Here is a 19,465-nt window from a genome sequence, read left to right as displayed (position 1 = left end):
AAGGAACTTGAAAAGCCAAAGTTTCCTCAAGCCAAATGATCTAAAAATCACTGGAATAATGGGGAAAATTAATATTTGTTCAGCAACTACTACCTGCCAAACATTTACCTACACAAGCTATTTAATCTGTGTCACAACTCAATGAATTAAGAATTACCATTAAAGAACCCATAGCACTCGGTAGAGCAAGTTTTGAACTCAGGTCTTTCTGATTTCAAGTTAATGCTCTTTTCATCAAACCAACATACTTATGAGCTACCAAAGCATTTGCAAGTTCCTTACCTACCTATGTAAATAATACTCAGATTTATAAACATTTTATATTCGCTAATCAAAAAGCATGCATTTAAAGTTATAAAAACTAAGATAAAGTAATTACAGAGCATTCTGATGCAAGAGTCTTTTGTTTGTCCTGTTCTGTTTTTTATACCACCAACCAAATTTTCTAACAAGGCACCACGTATCATGAGTTTCGACAGCCTTTTTTTCAGTTGCAAGCAACAAACAATCGGGATATCATTATCAGAGTTGGAAAGCCAAATGTGCAAGGTTCAACAAAACTATTGCTCTAGGGAATACTTTCTGGTCACTCACCAGCCAATGAAAGATAACCCCAAAGTGCAACTGCCCTGCATCTAAAAGTACCTTATTTTTTAAAAAATTCAGTATTATAAAAATTTGGTTTGCACTTTTTAAAGTTTTTATTTATTTATTTTGAGAGAGACCAAGAGAGCAGGTGCAGGGGAGGGGCAGGGGGGTGGGGGGGTGGGTGGGTAGGTGGGGAAGCAGGAGGGAGTATCCCAAGCAGGCTCGGCAGTCAGTGCAGATCCAGACATGGGGCTTGAACTCACGAACCGTGAGACCATGACCTGAGCTGAAATCAAGAGTCGGACACTTAACTGACTGAGCTACCCAGGCGTCCCTGGTTTGCACTTTTAGAAAGTTCTGATAATCTTTAAATGTTGCTAGGGACATCCCACCTCCTTGAAAATTATAATATAACTAAAACACCTTGGAAGAGGTTGTTTCCATTCGTCTCCCTCACCTACTGGGATGAGTAATATGTACCTGAGAATGTTCATACAAAAGGGAATAAACAAATATACATCAGTATTAATGATTCCCCTGCTATTGGGAAATATTACCTAAAAACAGAAGTGCATATTTGACTGCGTCCAATACCCTGGCCTCTCAGGAGTTTCAATGACCTGTCATCTTTCTGACCATCTTCTGTACTGTACCTCGGCCACCTTCTGTACTGCACCTTCTGTACATCTTCTGTACATCTTCTGTACTGTACCTTCTCCTTTAGTATCCCTCTGACCTTACCACTCCCAAACCTCTTCTGCCTCTGAAGTCACCAATTCAGAATCCCCAATTCTGAAACCAGTTTCCTGTCCCTGGTGCTTACTCATCTCACAACTGTTACCAGACCATACACCTCCCCATGTGTTAGACCCTTCATTCTTCACTGCTGCCTCACCTAGCTGAGTTCTGTGGTCTATCATGTTTCTTTCCGTTTCATCACATATGCATGGAAACACCTAATTCCTGAATGAATACAGCTAGTTACCTTCTCTGTGCCTACATTTGGGCTGATAAGCATGGTCGGGAAAAAAAATTCCCCACAAACATATTGTGCCTCTAAAAATTCCACACTTCCAGAGTCTACAGTACCAACTAAGCCTTCAACACCATCCAGCAATTCTGTTTTCACCAGTCAGCCTACATAACTATTTTACATCTCCTCCATTCTCCACTCAAACATCTCATCTCCACACACACTCTTCTTCACTCTCAGTGTCTCATCTCACCACCTACTTCACCAAGAAAATAGAAGCTAACAGACAGGAATTGCCTCAACTTTCCAAAAACACATTCATTCAATAAATATTTATTAAACGCCACTGGATGGTTGGGCTCTGGAACCAGATCACCGAGGCCCTTATTCTCTCCCTTGTCCTTTGGGTAAGTCAACCTTTTTGTGCTATTTATTCATTTCTAAATGGGGGATAAGAGTAGCACCAACCTCACAGGACTGCAGGAAAGTCAAATAACATATTTGGAGCATTTAGAATGGTGGGTGGCACAGAGTAAGCATGCCATAAATATCAGCCATTACCACCACCAGGACGGCAGCTACATGGCCAGACATGGGATGTACATGCAAATGTACGTTCGCCTCGTCTTCCTTCCCTTCTGCTAAAACATAGGAAATTGTCTACGTCTCCTTCCATCTCAAGCCAATACCTCCACTCCCCTTCTTTTCACTGGGTTTGGGGCAGGATGAAAACAAAACCACTGCAACAGCCTAATGCGAGAAGCCTCAGAAGCCGAAATACTAGGCCAAAGTCATAAAGCTGTTAAGATATACAGCTTAACTTAGACATCAAGTCCAGCCCTGTAATGGACTTACATACTTACATACTTAAATACTTCCCATCGCATTTAATCTGACAGAATGTTCTACCGAAATACCTCAACTCCTGCTACAGAAGTGAAGCTCAGATGTGACACACGAGAACTTCCCCCAAAGTGAATGTGGGCTTTGAAAGGCCTGAACCTACAAGTATGCATAAAACACTCTAAATTATGGGAGAGGGAGGACTGGATTCTGAAGGTGTTCAGGGAAGGTTTCCTAGCCCACGGGATGCCAACAGGAATACTGTGAACAGAAGTATGCAGAAAATCCCAGGCCGAGAGTTAACAAGGGGCAGGGAATGCCTTGATGGTGAGAAAAAGTTAGAGCTGCTACCGGCAGGAAATCTCCTGGACATGACAAAATCTGTTTAATAAAAAAGGAGAACATATTAAAAACTATTTGGCATGTGGGCTCGAATCAAACAGTACAGCATGAAAGTCTGGAGATCACCTGAGGACTAAAAGCAGCGTCCCTTCAAGTAGGGAGTTAGAGTTCCAACAGCTGTCAAGGAACCCCGATCCTTCAAATACTATTAAAGAGGCGATATAAAAGAACTTTAAGGAGTAACCGTGGAGGTGGCAGATAAGAGATTTCACAATGTTCAGAACACCTGGAATCACTTAAGAGACATCTGTTATCATCTGGGAATCAGAGACTAGAGCACAGGACCACTGGCTCAGGTCAATTCAGAATAGCATTTCCATTTCTTCACAGCAACTGTTCATAGGAGCAGGGCAATGGGTCTTCGGTCTTTTCATCACGGCTTTGCACAAACTCCTTATTATGGCATTTCGAACTACACAGTTTTCCCACAAATCACGGTAAAGACAATGAATACATTTTAAAATTTAAACTAAAGAGAATGAGAACATGAAAAGGCTGGACTCTCCTAAGCATCACAATCTGCCGATATTTCATATATACATTATATTTAATTCTAGCAACAATGAGAGGGGATTAATTTGTTAATTAATTAATTGGTTTTCTCTCGAAACAAGTTTGGAAGTGAAATATCCTGCCCAGGGACACCTAGTTCATAAAAGATGAGCTGAGGTTTGAGTCTAGACATGACTTTGCTGCTCTACTTTTTCATATAGGGAGGGGAGGTTAAAAATAAATCATAAGATGATGTCCCTTTTTAAAGCTAGACCCATGGCTTACAAACAAAAGCTATCCAGAAATTGAAATTTACTTCTGAAATTGCTTAAAAATTAATGTGTATAATTAAAAGCATTCTTGCCTATAGCAGGCACGTTAGAATTGATCAAGTAAGCAAAAGGCAAAGTACGGGCATTATCATATGCTGGAAAACGTACATTTATAGTGGGATCAGCCTGGGCGGCGGTAACCAGTGCCCACCCTCGAATACACCAAAAAAGTCATTCTGGCAGGCTGGGACTGGTGTCCTCTTGAATTTTCACTGAGCCTGCTTGAGTCACAGACATCAGCCCCAGAGGTGTGGGAGGCTGTGCTGGTGACTTCTTCTGGGCCACCTTGTTTACCAGCAGGCTGGGAGGACAAAACCTCTCCGAGCCAGCCCTTCTTGGAGAGGGAGCCAGGAGTGCTGTGGCAGGAGAAAAGCAGCATGCTTTCACACACTATCACATGCCTGTATGTTACCACAACTATAAAAATGGTGAAAACTGGGCTGGGGTAGGGGGGAGAAGGGGAGGGACAGATAAGTTGAAAATGGATTCCCTTCTAGGCTCTAGCTCCGTAAGAAAAGTCTTCAGGTTGGTTGCCAGGAACAAACATTTCTCCGTAACAGATTTCACTGACTTCTTAAAAATTCTTTTTTTTCACTCACTTCTAAAATATATTTTGTTCACAATTTAACTTTCTGGATCGGCAAGAAAAATGAGAATACAAAATTATTGCAAAAAAGTAACTCTGTGGCTTAGAGACCCTGGGGTGGGGCCATATCACATGAGGTTCCAGAACTCCTATAAAAACTGCCTTGGTCAGACCATCCTTTGAGGGACTGGGAGCTACCTCAAGACAGAAAGTGACTCACCCAAATAATGTCCTTCCCTCCTTCCTTCACATAAATGCCTGAATAAGTAGGTACTTAATACATGCTTGGTTAATGAGTAGAATTATTTAGCAAATGACCTAGAGTTGGCTTTCAAATCTCTGGATTTAAAGTAAGCTAAATCTACCCTAAGGTACGAGATTCCAGGGTCATCAACCGTAAGACTGGAGCTCAGGGAAATTAGTGCTGAAGCACTGGATCTTAAAGCCCACAAGAAATGCCCCTGAAGAGCATGACTTGCACTGCCCTGGACCACTCCAGGGAACAGCCTCTTTTAGTATACATGTGCATCTGGCCACTACCTAAAGCACAGCAGAGAAAAAAGCAAGTGTTCATCTATTCCCTTCACAAAGACACCATAAGCAATTCCAGAGGGTGGTGGAAAGGCCCTGCATAAGAACAAGGGAAATTACTTCTCCTGCGATCACTGTTTTTCAGTCAGCATCCTCCCAGATCGCTACTCCTGGGTCAAATTCGATCTGATCAAGTAGAGAGGGGACCCATGGACAACACTTACCTTCAAAGAGGAAAGAACACTTACGATGCTCATTTGCTTTTACAGGTTCCCATACACTAACGGTATTAAGCTCTCATTTTCAGCATTAGCTGCAAGACTGTTCAAAGCCTTGGAGGGGGTTGGGTGGGGGGGCCGAGGCGTCACAGCTGCCGTGAGAGCTGGAGGACCGCTGTGGTCACAGCCCATCAGTTTCTTGCCTGCGGTTTCCTTTCATTCTCAGAGTCAATTTAAATTACTAATAATCAGGAAACCTACATGACAAGACATCTATTAAAGACAACTACTAATAAAATCAAAACTAAATATCAAATCGGATCATGGTAGGACTGGCTCCTGGGTTATAATTTAAGCTTGCATGAAGTGCAAACGAATGCAGTGGAGGCACTGCTCCGAAGAACAAAATTAATTGCCTTTGTGAGTTCTCCCAACTCGCAAAACTCCTTTGGGGAAGTTACTGCTTTGTTAACAAACAGTAGCCACTTAAAATCCCAGATGCTCTTAGTATCACATGCATTCTTGGCGGGATGGAGGCATGAAGAATACATTTTTATGTTAACTTCTCAATAAACCATGCCAACAACTTTAAGACAGGGCCACCCCACTGTAATCACACGAGCCACAAATGCACCATCTAGTTTTTACGTCTGATAAAACAACTCCGGCTTAGTGAGTGAATGCATGTGGCTGCTTTTCACTTCTTACAAAATTAATCGAGAAGCCGCCAGATTAGTCAGGTGACCCAAATACGACTCTCAGATCTGGTCAAATAATCTGGGCAGGCAACACCTTCTCTGGGACTTACTGGTAAACTGGGGGAAAAAGGGGATCTGACACCAACTGTGGCAGTAAAATTTCCTGAGAAACGCCAAGCGTCTGGCTCACCACGGTAGTCCCAGTACTCGTTTGCTGAAAAAATGTATGGAATACATATCATGGGCCAAGTTCTGACCATAGATGTATATAATTCATTCAACCCCTGCAACAATCCTATGGGGGAAAGGATTACCCCCACTTCATAGATAAGGAAAGGGAGTTCAAAAAGAAAGCAAGCCAGCTGTGTAAAATCACACAGCCACCGGGTAGAGTGGGGATTTGAACCTAGGTTTGTGTAACCAAAACCTAACTTCCTTTCGGTGAGAGAAAAATACTACTTCCTTGAAATGGAATTATTTTATTTCACTTACACCACACATGCCCCAAATCATTTCAGTCCATTCAAGTAAAGAGAATATATCATTTTAAATTCCTAAACCCTATTTTAATTTAGGACTTTTACCCCATGTTTACATTTACGGAATTGTGAGTAATAGGGGACGGAACACTGCGGGAGCCCTTGTCCGTCTCCTAGAGGCTGCCTTTTGGCCACTCCATTTCCTCACAGCTTCTGCTGTGAGTTTATTCTCTACCATGCTAATCCATCACTGAGATGCCAAGCAGTGTGTCGTTGGAATGGCCCCTATCCCTCCAGCATGCATGGTCCAAATTTTTGTAAAGCAGCTACAAAGGCAATTTTGGAAACATACAACTCTTCACAGCTCTCCCATCTGGTTTTCACACGGGCTCCTTCCTCCATAAGCCCACAGAAGTCACAGTCAGCTCCTGTTTTCTGGGAAACCAGCAGTCTTTTCATCTTGCTGGGTGTATGTTATGTCTGTCTGTCAGCAAATTGGGAAATGGCCTCCATCCTGACAGATACATTTTGTAAAGCCTTAAAAGCACATACACTAATGTGAAGGAAAAAAAGGAAATTTTTCTGGTTTTGGACTCTGGTTATTTGCTCTTTACGGCTTATGTGTCAAGGGAATGGGATTTCCCAGGTAGATGTACTAATGTAAAATGCATTAGTGTTAAGGTGGGGGCTCCCAATCCAGGGCCAAAGGGTTAATACAAAATGACAGAATTTAATGACTGCTATTATGGTTGCCAGGCAACCAAGAGAAGGTGTGCCATAAAGGCCTAATTAATGAATGAGGTAGCAAGAGTTTCTGTTAAGTTGGTAAGCAGTTCACAGTTCACCATTGGTTGGCTTTGCCCAGATGGTAATACTCTTAAGCTTTCTTAGCTCCACTGAGCAGCAGCAAAATAATGTGATTATAGTTGCAGCTCTGGCTAAAGTTCCGACATCCTTTCCATACTCAGTGCAATTTCTCAAGGCAGTTGAAACGAGAGTCTCCTACCAAGATTCATATCGAGGATTATATGTTTGCATTTGATTCCTCGTACATTCCAGGTTCAGAGGAACACTGGAATGATTATTTTCTGGGCGTGCTTCTGTTGCAGCAACGTTGAGAGTAATCAAAATTTGAGGCCAACGTTGAATTTGAATTAGGGGCTTTGTTGGGGAAAAAAAAAAATGTTTTCAAAGGGGAGTCCAGATGACATTGACAAAGGTCTGCGTTTGGGATGCCCATGACTTGCCAAGGTCTGGACTAGTGCTGGACGTTCACCATCTCAGTTTCCACAGCCCTTTAGGGGTGGAAATCGCAGCCCTCGCTGTATAAGCTAAGGCTCTGGGAGGCGAAGTGCCCCCTCCTCAGCATCACACCCACCGCCAGAATGTGGCTTCAGGTTAGGACACACACCCTGTCCTGACCCCGGGTCCACTCGCTCCACAGGGCACTATGCTGCCACCGCTGTGGATGACAATCATGAGGACAACTGTCCTACAGAGAGTTCTCACTAGGTGTCAAAAACAGAGCTGGTACTCAATATCTACTATTTTATTTGACTTTCATCCTTTTCAACAACCGAGATTTTGCTGGTGTTATTAATTCCCATTCTAAAGAGAAGGAGAGTGAAGCCAAGTTAAGTATTTGCCCAACGTCACAAATCTGTCAATGAGGAAACCAACACTTGAACTCAAGTCTGTGGAGTCAAAGCCTTCCCCCTTTTCACCATGGCACACTGCCTCAGTAACTACCGCAGCTCTTAATTAAAGGCTGGCTCTAATTTAATTTCCATCCTGAAAATGGACAATATACTCAATTACTCTATTCCCTCCATGCCATGATCATCAATTAAATATGTGAACTCTTCTTTAAAGACTGCACCTTCTACATCAAAATGTAACTCAAAATCACCATGTACTCAAACAGGGGAAGGTCCCTGAGAGCAGTGTAATGGATTGACGAGAGGAAAAAAGGTTTTCTTCACCCCCTCAGCTAAGTCTTAAAGAAGACAGAAAACAAGAGGGGCTGGGGACGGGGGGCGGGGAGAGAGAAGGGGCAGCTGTCTCAGATGGCCTGAGCTCCAGGGGAAAATGCTCTTATTCTTTAATGGAAGAAGGTCTGCCCATGCTGAGGGACCAAAGAGGGGGGCCCCAAATGAACAAAGGTAAAGAGAAGAGGAAGAAAGATTGGTCTGAGACCAGCTAAAGTGTTCTCATTAATGGGCCTGCAACTTCAAATGTCATCAAAGTGGAGGACTCAGTTCAGCCTAGCAAAAGATCAGAAGAATTGCCCCTCCGATCCTTTCATTCAGCAAAATACGGTCTTTTGACCAGGCCCAGCAAACAGTACAGACACATGCTCACCTTTCTGTCAGGGCGATTCAAAACACATTCAACCTATTTTCTGACTAATCTTAGTAGAATTAACTTTACCATTCCTTCATGGTTTGGTCCACGATAATTTACAACTCACTCTTACTTATCATTGGCAAGTTTCGGAAGCCAAGATTGGCTTCCTGCTGCCACCCAGGATCTGTGTGCGTTATTTCAGTTCTGTGGTTTGTGAGCGTACACCTGGGAAACACAAGATAGGAGAGTTCAAGCAAAATGGAATGAAAAGACTAAATCGGCCACCTTTGCCCAAAAGAAATGGTGTTCATTCTTCCAACAAACATCTCATGGGCATTTAAGAGACAAAACGCTAGGAATGTAGGTATACAAAACAGGACTTTTCAATTATTAGCCTTCAAGATTTCTAGATCATAAATGATAGTCTTTCCAAGTGTGGAAGTGACGGCCTGTCTCTCACCTTCGACCGCAAGCTTGCTTCCTCGCTCTCCTCTACCCCTCGGCACTAACACAGGTCAGGAAGCGAGGCTTGGGACCCACATCAGCATCTCCACACTGGAGTGAAAAGGATTTTCTCAGACACAAATCCGATTATGTCACTCCCTTACTTAAGATTCCCCAGGTCACTCTTCACTGACTTCAGGTTCAAGTCCAAAAGCCACGACATGGCATGTGAGGTCCTTGCTCTCAGGCTCCCCCTGCCAGAGGCACTCTGCTGGAGGCACAGTTAATGACTTGCCACTAGGCAGAGGCACCTGGCCGTGCCTAGCCGCCTTGCTGCCTGGCCTCTCTGCTGTGTGATTCAGTCTGCCTCTAATGCTCTTTCTATTCCCCATTCCTACCCCTGCTCCCCAATTCCCTGGGTTAAACATGCTCACTTGCCCTGTCAGTCTCAGTTTACTTCCCACCTCCCCCGGGGCTCTCCTCTTTCACGCACTCACCACGTTGAAACTGTTGGCTTGACCACATTCTCCCACAAGAACACCTTGTCTCCGCACTGCTGCTTCGTGTAGAACACAGTAAATGTTTACTGAACTGACGTTTATTGAATGAAGGAATAGACTGTAACACTAACCATATTCTGGTATGATCTTTGTGCCTGCTGCCCTGATTGAAGAAAGAAAGAAAGAAAGAAAGAAAGAAAGAAAGAAAGAAAGAAAGAAAGAAAGAAAGAAAGAAAGAAAGAAAGAAGAGGAAGGAAAGAAAGAGGAAGGAGAGAAAGAGGAAGGAGAGAAAGAGGAAGGAGAGAAAGAGAGAGAGAGAGAGAGAGAAAATTCCAGATTTCCCTTCCTTCTTCTTCTCAAAGGCACTGAACTAGTCTAACCTTTGTAGTCTCAGCAGTAGGCACTCGCTCCCATTTTTAAAGTCAATTGAGTTGCTCCAATTAACCTGCATTTCTCATCCTAACCCCCAGAGTTGGAAACTGAGAACCACAATATAAAACCAGCACCACTCATCAGGGCAGACTGGAAAGAGGGAGGGCCAGGGTCACAGATGTGGAGCATCCAGTCAGGTTCTAAAACCACACACACCTAAACTTTCCTCGTAAGACTTTAGCATGAATTTCATCCTTTAGTGGTACTGAAAAATAAACACTGCCTTCCCAATGCTGGCTCCAGGCCAAATCTGTCTTCAACTTTGGCACTGAGAGTTAACCACCTGGAGTGAGGGGGAGGAGAGGGGAGGAGAAGAAAAAAGTGAGGAGAAGCCGGAGGAGCACAAAATGGCGCAAAAAAAAAAAAAAAAAAAAAAAAAAAAAAAAAAAAAAAATATATATATATATATATATATATATATATATATATATATATATATATTTATGGAGCAAACTTCAGAAGAAAAGCCGGGTTGATTTCAAATGAAAGCTAGGATACAGACAGGAGGTGGCAGCATGGACTTGACGTCTGAGCATCAAAATGCCTGGCCAGGCCTCCCCACCCAGCCTCTCCTTCAAGGCTGGGCCACAGACGCCGGATCATAACCTCTCTGAGCACATGTCTGTCCTCTGAAAAAGGAAGGAGCAACTCACCTCTGTTCATCTACAGGATGCTCTAAGAACAAAAAGACTGAGAGGATTAGCAATTCTTCAAAGAACCAAGCTGTAAAAAAAATTACAAATGATCCCTAAGTGTTCTGAGAGTGGATACAAAATTGTCAAAATGTAAACGTGTCTTCTAATTTTGCCTAATATTCTAAATTGGTTTCTAATGACTCAAGACCACGAAACTGGCTTTACTCTATACCATTTCAGTCTGGTTCAAAAGCCATTAACAAACGCATCATCGGGAAAATTCTCAGCAAAGAGAAACTCAAAGGCAACTCTTCATTCGGTTCCGAAATCTCATTTTCAAGGAGTTCCAAGTTTATAGTATATCATCCCGGCAACTGTAATGCCATTCAGACCGCAATGATAACCAATTATGCCCCAAGCCTCACTAACTATTAAAGCTTTAGATTTAGCTAAAAATGTAGCTGCTGCATATGAAACTGGCTCATGACCCTCATAATATCTTTGCTCAAAAAGTTCCCAATATTAGTGCATAATTGTGAATTAAATGCAAAAATTCAGTGACGTTCAGAGACAACTTACAAAGCCTTTTAAGACACTTAAAAGCTGAATGGCTCAGGTCTTTGATGTGACTGAATGCTTTACAAACCAACTTGGGAAAAGTTTCCTTCGCTCCAGTATGCAAAGTCAGCCGCCCGTGACTCCAGGTTCTAGAGTGTGATTTGGAAGCATTTTAGCATCACACTCCTCATAATTCAAATCCTGGTTTGTGTCTGTCTTTGTATAGGTCATTGTTGGCCAGATGGAAAATATTAAGGAAAAGATATTGCAACGAAACCAGCAGGCTGCGGCACACAGTTGCAAGGTCCCAGCTAAGCTCGCGCAGACCGGCAGGCGGGCTCTGCTCAGCCACAAGCAGGGCCCTGGTGCCTCCTCTCTCTCTGCCCAGCGGCAGGAGGGCCCCAGGCCAGCTGAGAGCGGCCACTGTGCCAAACAGACTGTGCGAGTCTCACTGCTCGGATGCTTCCAGAGAAAGAGGGAGAATCGATGGGCTCCTTTTGTAAACAACTTCTTGTGCTCTCAGGCTGTGACTGACTTCAAAGCTGGCATAACTTAATCCTGTCACAAATTATGCCATGGAAATCTTGAGGCAGTGTTCGTCCCGAGGAAATACCTGTGTGGTCACTTAAAAACTGGATTCTCACAGGTCAACGGCACACGACAAAAGAAAACCGAGGGCAGCTTTTAGCAAGGAAGAAAAACTGCACAGCCAAATAGAACTTCTCCTCACTGTTTAAACCCATTGTCAGTAAAATCTGGCCGGATGTTAGCAAATACAGACCTTAAATACCAAAGTTTCTGTTGCGCTAGGCTACTGCTCTGTCTCCATTAACAGGTCCCGACTCACAGCATTGACTCACCCTCAAACATTTTAGAATAAAAAGTCTTAATTGCTAATAACAATGAAACATTAATAAAGGCTAAGTCTGCAACAGTCATTCTTCTGAAGACTTTATGTGTATTAAATTTCTAGAAAAAGTCATTTTTTTTTTACCAGGAAAAGCTCTCATTTAGAAATGACGTCAGGTAGGTGCATGATCATTATTCCCTTCACACAAAGGCCTAGAATAACTCAATAATAACCTGCCTAAGATTTAACCCAGGGGCTGACTACAAATCCAGATTCTTCCACTCCTCCATGCTGCCTCTCTGCATCATTGGAACAAACTTTAGCCATTCTAAGCATGACTATTTCCGAAATGCACTAGACCATGAAGCCCTTGAGGATAGGGTTTTATTCACAGCTGAATCCCCAGGGCCAGCACAGACCGAGAACGAATGAAGAAAAAAAAAAAAAAACCAAAATGAATGGAGCGAGTAGAAGGAAGTGAAGACAGTAGGAAGAGGCGCCTGAGGCCTTTCCCCCTTGCCCACAAGCAAGCATCCATGCTGGGGAGGGTCAATGAGCATCCAAGTGTCACAGGAGAGAATACAGCACTTGGGTGGCTCTTGGTAACTGGAAAAAAGAAATTAGTGTGTAAAGAGGAAGTCCTGAATATGGTTCCTGGAGCTTTCAGCAGATTTTCAAAGGATTCCCATCACCCCAAAGGTTAGCCCCACAAAGTATTAAAATTGGAGAAGATATATCTTGAGAGAGCAGAGTAGGAAGACCAGGAATCCTGGTGCTGGGGGGTGGGGGGGGGGGGGCTGTGTTCAAGTCATGCCCTCCGGCAGCCACTCCACATTGGTCATGTCACTGCTGACCTTCAGGTCAGTGCTGTCATCTGTAATTTACATAGTTGCCAAAAGAACTAAATCAGACGATGAGTGTTGAAAGCATTAAGGCAGGATACGTCCTCTCTACCTGGTCGCACACCAAGTGCGTATGCTATACAACAATAAACCATGAACAGGAGATGGTACAGAACCACTGAAGGAAATACAATGGAGGTAACAGCTGCTGTTATTTTCCCTGAAACTATTCTCTTCTTAAGTCATCTAAGAGGAAAGATCCGGAAAACACCCTCTTTTTCCAGAGCGTATACTACAAAGCCTCATTCTAAATCAAGCTAAAAGTTAATACACATACTTTAGACAAGATTTTGAGGTAAAAGAAGTTGAGTTGTATTTTCATAGGCATAGCAAAACAAAAGAAATTCTAAAATGCTATGACACCAACTGAAAGAAGGAAACATGGATTCTGTCTCAAAACTAGTCCACAGAGAACCCTTTTCGGATCCTCCCAGATGTATCCTCTGAAGCTTCTGCTTTGACATCATAATTACAAAATGGTGTAAGGGCCATGAAGTCACAAAGAGATGAAGAATCAGAGAACAAACATCAAGAAACAATCTTTTACTCGCTAAAGACCTTAAATGATAGGAAAATACCTTCAGAAAACAAAGATTCTAAGTTAGAGTGAAATTAATGAAAAAGTAGTATTTAATTTTTTAACTATACCATTTGCATTAGCACCTCCTCCCTCAAAAAAGCCAACAACAACAACAACAACAAAAACAGGAAAGAAACATTTAGGTATAAATGTAAGAAAATCTGTATGGGAATTGAATGCTGAAAATCTCCAAATACCAAAGAAAGAAATTAATTCAGTCCTAAATAGATGGAGAGATGTACCGTGTTCATGGAAGACTCAAACATTGTTAAAATGCCAAATCTCACAAACTGATTTGTACATTCAACTCAATATTAATCCAAATCCCAGTGGATTTATGCAATAAGGCAAAGAACTAGAGTAGCAAGCACAATTTTTAAAAAAAAACACAACTAGAAGAACCGTGCTGATTTCAAGACTTACTCTAAAGCTACAGTAATCAAGACAGTATGGTATTGACAGACACAATGACCAGTGAAACAGGATAGAGTTCATAAACAAACCCATCCAAATATAGTTCATTTTGACAAAGGCATAAAGGTAATTCAATAAAGATGAACTTTTCAAAAAATGGTGCTGTAACAACTAGACATCCAGATGCAAAAATCAAAACACCAAAAAATCTCAACCTCATACCCTTAAAAAAAAAAAAAAAAAAAACAACAAACCTCAAAATGGATCACAGATCCAAATGTAAACTATAAAACCACACAAAATTCCCAAAAATAAAACACAGGAGAAAATCTTTGTGGCCTTGAGGAAGGCCAATCGTTCTTAGATGTGACACTAAAAGCATGATCTAAAAAGACTGATGTGTTAATAAACCTTCCCAAGATGATAATCCTTTGCTTTGTGAAATAACCCTGAGAGAATGAATAGACAAGCCACAGAAAGAAAATATTTGCAAATTGTAACTGACAAAAGGTTTGTATCAAGAACACTTTAAAAACTCTTAAAACTTAACAATAGATGAACAAACCAATTTTTTTAAATGGGCAAGACATTTGAATAGACACTACCAAAAATGATACACAGATGGCAAATAAGCCATAAAAAGATGCTGAAAATCACTAGTCATTAAGGAAATGCAAATGAAAGCCACAACAGATCCCACTAACACCTAACAGAATAAAAAGTAAAAAAAAAAAAAAAAAAGTGACAATACCAAATGCTGGTGAAGATGTGGAGCAACTGGAACTCTCATATGTTGCTGGTAGAGATGCAAAATGATGCAGCCATTTTGGGGAAACAGTTTGGCAGTTTCTTGTAAGGTGGAACATAGAGTCAGCATATGACCCAGCAATCCCACTCCTAGATGTTTACCCAAGAGAAACAAAAACTTGTGTTCACACAGAAATCTGTATGCAAATGTATGTAACAGTCTTCTTCATAATCACAAAAACTGGAAACAACCCAAAAGCCCTTCAATAATGAATGGATAAACAAACTGTGGTTACATCCATACAATGGAATGCCTATTCAATGATAAAAAGGAATGAGTCACTGATATGCACACCACATAGATGTATCTCAAACGCATTTTGCTATGTGAAAGAAACCAGTCCCCAAAAGAAACAGATCATATGATTACGTTTTAGTGGCACTTCAGAAAAAGCAAAAATCAGGATGGAGAACAGATCAGTCATCATCGGGGTTAGGAACAGGAGGAGGATTTGACTATAACAGGCAACACAAGGAAATTCGGGAGGGAATTTGGAATTGTCTGCATCTTGACTGCAGTTTAGATATAGGCCTATGCACTTGTCAAACTTTAAAACTGTACATTAAAGAAGTGAATTTTATTGTATGTAAACTGAACAATTTTTAAATTAGTCATAGTATCTACTTTTTAATTTTATTATTATTATTATTTCTAAATTTACAACCAAGTTAGTTAACATATAGCAACAATGATTTCAGGAGTAGATTCCTTAGTGTCCCTTACCCATTTAGCCCATCCCCCCCTCCCATAACCCCTCCAGCAACCCTCTGTTTGTTTTCTATATTTAAGAGTCTCTTACATTTTGTCCCTCTCCCTGCTTTTATATTTCTTATGCTTCCCTTCCCTTATGTTCATCTGTTTTATACCTTAAAGTCCTCATGAGTGAAGTCATATGATATTTGTCTTTCTCTGACTAATTTCGTTTAGCGTAATACCCTCTAGTTCCATCCACATAGCCACAAATGACAAGATTTCATTATTTTTGATTGCCAAGTAATATTCCATTGTATGTATGCATGTGTGTATACATGTATATATAGTGTGTGCGTGTGTGTGTACATACATACACGTATATATACATACACACATGTGCGCGCGCGCACACACACACACACACCTACCACATCTTCTTTATCCATTCATTCATCAATGAACATTTGGGCTCTTTCCATACTTTGGCTATTGTCGATAGCACTGCTATAAACATTGGGGTGCATGTGCCACTTTGAAACAGCACACCTGTATCCTGTGGAAAAATACCTCCTAGTGCAATTGCTGGGTCATAGGGTAGTGCAATTGCTGGGTCATAGGGTAGTGCTATTTTTACTTTTTTGAGGAACCTCCATACTATTTTTCAAAGTGGCTACACCAGTTTGCACTCCCACCAGCGGTGCAAAAGAGATTCTCTTTCTTCACATCCTCCCAACATCTGTTGTTGTCTGAGGTTGTTAATGTTAGCCATTCTGACAGGCATGAGGTGCTATCTCAGTGTGGTTTTGATTTGTATTTCCCTGATAATGAATGATGTGGAGCATTTTTTCACATGTCAGTTGGTCATCTGGATGTCTTCTTTGGAGAAGTGTCTATTCATGTCTTTTGCCCATTTCTTCACTGGGTTATTTGCTTTTTGGGTGTTGAATTTGATTAAGTTCTTTATAGATTTTGGATACTAACCCTTTATCTGATATGTCATTTGCAAATATCGTCTCCCATTCCATCGGTTGCCTTTTAGTTTTGCTGATTGTTTCCTTCGCTGTGCAGAAGATTTTATCTTGATGAGGTCCCAATAGTTCATTTTTGCTTTCGTTTCCCTTGCCTCTGGAGGCGTGTTAAGTAAGAAGTTGCTGCGGCCAAGGTCAAAGAGGTTTTTGCCTTCTTTCTCCTCTACGATTTTGATGGCTTCCTGTCTTACGTTTAGGTCTTTCATCCATTTTGAGTTTATTTTTGTGTATTGGTGTAAGAAAGTGGTACAGGTTCATTTTTCTGCATGTTGCTGTCCAGTTTTCCCAGCACCGTTTGCTGAAGAGACTCTTTATTCCATTAGATATTCTTTCCTGCTTTGTCAAAGATTAGTTGAACATCCTTTTGTGGGTCCATTTTTGGGTTCTTTATTCTGTTTCACTGATCTGAGTGTCTGTTTTTGTGCCAATACCATACTGTCTTGATGATTACAGCTTTGTAATACAGCTTGACGTCCAGGGTTTGTGATTCCTCCAGACTTGGTTTTCTTTTTCAGGATTGCTTTGGCTATTCAGGGTCTTTTCTGGTTCCATACAAATTTTAGGATTGTTTATTCTAGCTCTGTAAAGAATGCTGGTGCTATTTTGAGAGGGATTGCAGTATCTCTTAATTTTAAAAGGAAATAGATTTAAACTTCTCTAATATCCTTATTTGATCAAGTTTGTTTAGAAATGCAGGCTCTAGGGGCACATGGGTGGCTCAATCGGTTAAGCATCCAACTTCGGCTCAGGTCATGATCTAGCAGTGGTTTGTGAGTTCGAGCCCCGAGCCGGGCTCTGTGCCAACAGATCAGAGCCTGGAGCCTGCTTCGGATTCTGTGTCTCCATCTTTCTCTGCCCCTCCCCCACTTGTGCTCTCTTGGTCTCTCTCAAAAATAAATAAACATTAAAAATTTTTAAAAAGAAATGCAGGTTCTAGAATCAGAAGAATCCTGTCATTTTTTTTAGTTGTATCACTTTAGGCAAACTACTTAATCTCTCCAAGTCTCAGTTTCTTCATCTGTACAATGGAGACCATAGCACCCTCTCCTAAGGTCCTTATAAGGATTAAATGAGAAGTGGCAAGTGCATGGAAAGCATTCAGCAAATATCAAGTATTTAATAAATATGAGCTGTTATTGAATTTGTATGCATATTTTAGCAAGTTTTTTAAGTTATGGAAATAAAGGATGTTGCATTCACTCAAAAACCAGAACTACTTTAAGGTTATAAGGCTATATAATATGATACCTGAAAAACCAAAAGAAGTCAGTTCTTCAGAGGAAATTGTTTAAAATACACAGATGACAACCATTTACACAGTCATCTAATATTCTGTGTTTTTCTTAGCAGTGTTCAACATTACAACTGATTGGTTATGTGTCTTCCAATCAGACCCCTGGGCCTCCAGTGGCATATCCAGACCTATAGACACCTAATAATTGTCTCCTTAACCTAACCCCGATAAGTCAGAAAGTATGGGATGGGGGCAACAGAGAAGAGTCGAATGCATACAGGTTTTAGAATCAGATGAGCTAGGTTCAAATACTGACACTATTAGTTAATAACTAACATTAATTTATTAGCTAATAACTAATGTCCAAGGCTCCTTTTCCTCTTCTATAAAATGAAAATACAGTTTCCCTTGCCGGACTGTCGTGAAGACAGAATGGGACCATGTTCATCACCATACCAAGCACTCAGTTCCCAAAAAAAAAAAAAAAGGCTTGCTTCTACCTCTATGGCAAATTTCTATCTCATTCTCTTATATTAACACATCCAAAACATGGCGTGGGAAAAATTTTTAAGTAATAAAAATTAAAAGCCATATTAGATTTCCAGTTGGTCACCAGGTAAAACTTGTATAGGGATCAGTACTACAAAGTTGTATCATGTTATTTTTTTGATACTCATAACAATCCTTTGAAGGACTTATTATATGTCCTTCATATAATGAAGGTATATAAGGTATGTCCTTCATACCTTATATAATGAAGGTTCTCATTATATAGATGAGGAAAAGAAGTCCAGAAAAGTGAGGATATGCTTATGGAGATGTAGCTTAAAAAAACAAAAGCTGGGACTTGAACCTTCTGAGTTTATATTCTTGGCTTTTTTTTTTTTAATGTTTACTTTATTTTTGACAGAGAGAGAGCACGCATGCACATGAGTAGGGGAGGGACAGAGAGAGAGGGAGTTACAGAATCCCAAGCAGGCTCCAGGCTCTGAGATGTCAGCACAGAGCCCAATGTGGGGTTTGAACTCACGAACCGTGAGATCATGACCTGAGCCAAAGTTGGACACTCAACCAACAAGTTAGCCAGGCACCCCTATTCTGGGCTTTTCAACCCAGGAGAATCAAGGAACAAATAAAAAGATACAGCCATCTAAAGGCTCAGTGACCTTCCCAGTATTAACCAGTTGATGAAAATTAAAATAGTCCAATTGCTACTATGATCACTTCTCAATGCTCTACACCTGTCAATCCAGGGAGGCATGCATAGTTACCATTCAGAGTCCCTACTATTTACCAGGCACTCTGCTGATTTGCAAATACCGTCTCAAACAACAACACCTTGAGGCAAATCTTTATGTCTGAATTTCAGAGATGGAGGAAAATGGTTTCAAGCGGTTAGACAACAAAGATCATAAGCTGTCAAGTGGGGGACTGGGAAGCAAACACAAACCCATCTGATTCCAAAGCTCCCGTTCTGCCCACTATACCACAGTGCTCACTTCCGGAAGCTTTAGGATGCTATTATGATTTTTAAATTTCCAAAGGGGCCAACTTCATGATTTCCTTACATCACCTTCACTGCATACACAAGCACTGAATATTCGCCTGAACATCTAGAAATTATCCTTTCAAAATAGTAAGCGTTGAGATGTATTTCCTTTAGAGAAGTTTTTATTATTAACCAAGAATTCAGAATTGCCAAAGCAACATCTACCTTTTAGAAAAATCACTGAAGGCAGTTAGACTGCACCTTCTCCATAGGTACTCAGACCTAGACATGCAGTTCTATTGAGAGGCAAAATTCCTCACAATAAGTAAACACACCAATAGCAATTTTGTCTTAATTGAGGCTGACGGCACGAATAAATGAAAAGAAGGTCTTCAGTAAGTGTTTGAGAA

At 41.2% G+C, this 19,465-nt stretch overlaps 1 protein-coding gene across 20 annotated transcripts in view; it reads right to left on the bottom strand.

The window, feature by feature from the left end:
* The window catches only part of DENND1A (DENN domain containing 1A), a 508,124-nt gene that overhangs the window by 300,376 nt on the left and 188,283 nt on the right, over positions 1-19,465 (bottom strand). The window contains exon 1 of one of the 20 annotated variants that reach the window (XM_027035076.2): positions 13,087-15,341. The exons of the other annotated variants lie outside the window; for them this stretch is intronic. The gene's annotated coding sequence lies outside the window, so the exon portion shown is untranslated. Of the gene's footprint in view, positions 1-13,086; positions 15,342-19,465 lie in introns of those variants that run through there. 20 annotated transcript variants of the gene reach the window in all.

The sequence above is a fragment of the Acinonyx jubatus genome, chromosome D4, assembly GCF_027475565.1.
Source record: "Acinonyx jubatus isolate Ajub_Pintada_27869175 chromosome D4, VMU_Ajub_asm_v1.0, whole genome shotgun sequence".
Lineage (NCBI taxonomy): Eukaryota > Metazoa > Chordata > Mammalia > Carnivora > Felidae > Acinonyx > Acinonyx jubatus.
The sequence above is the reverse complement of the archived record's forward strand: the minus strand, read 5'-3'. Positions and strand labels throughout refer to the sequence as shown.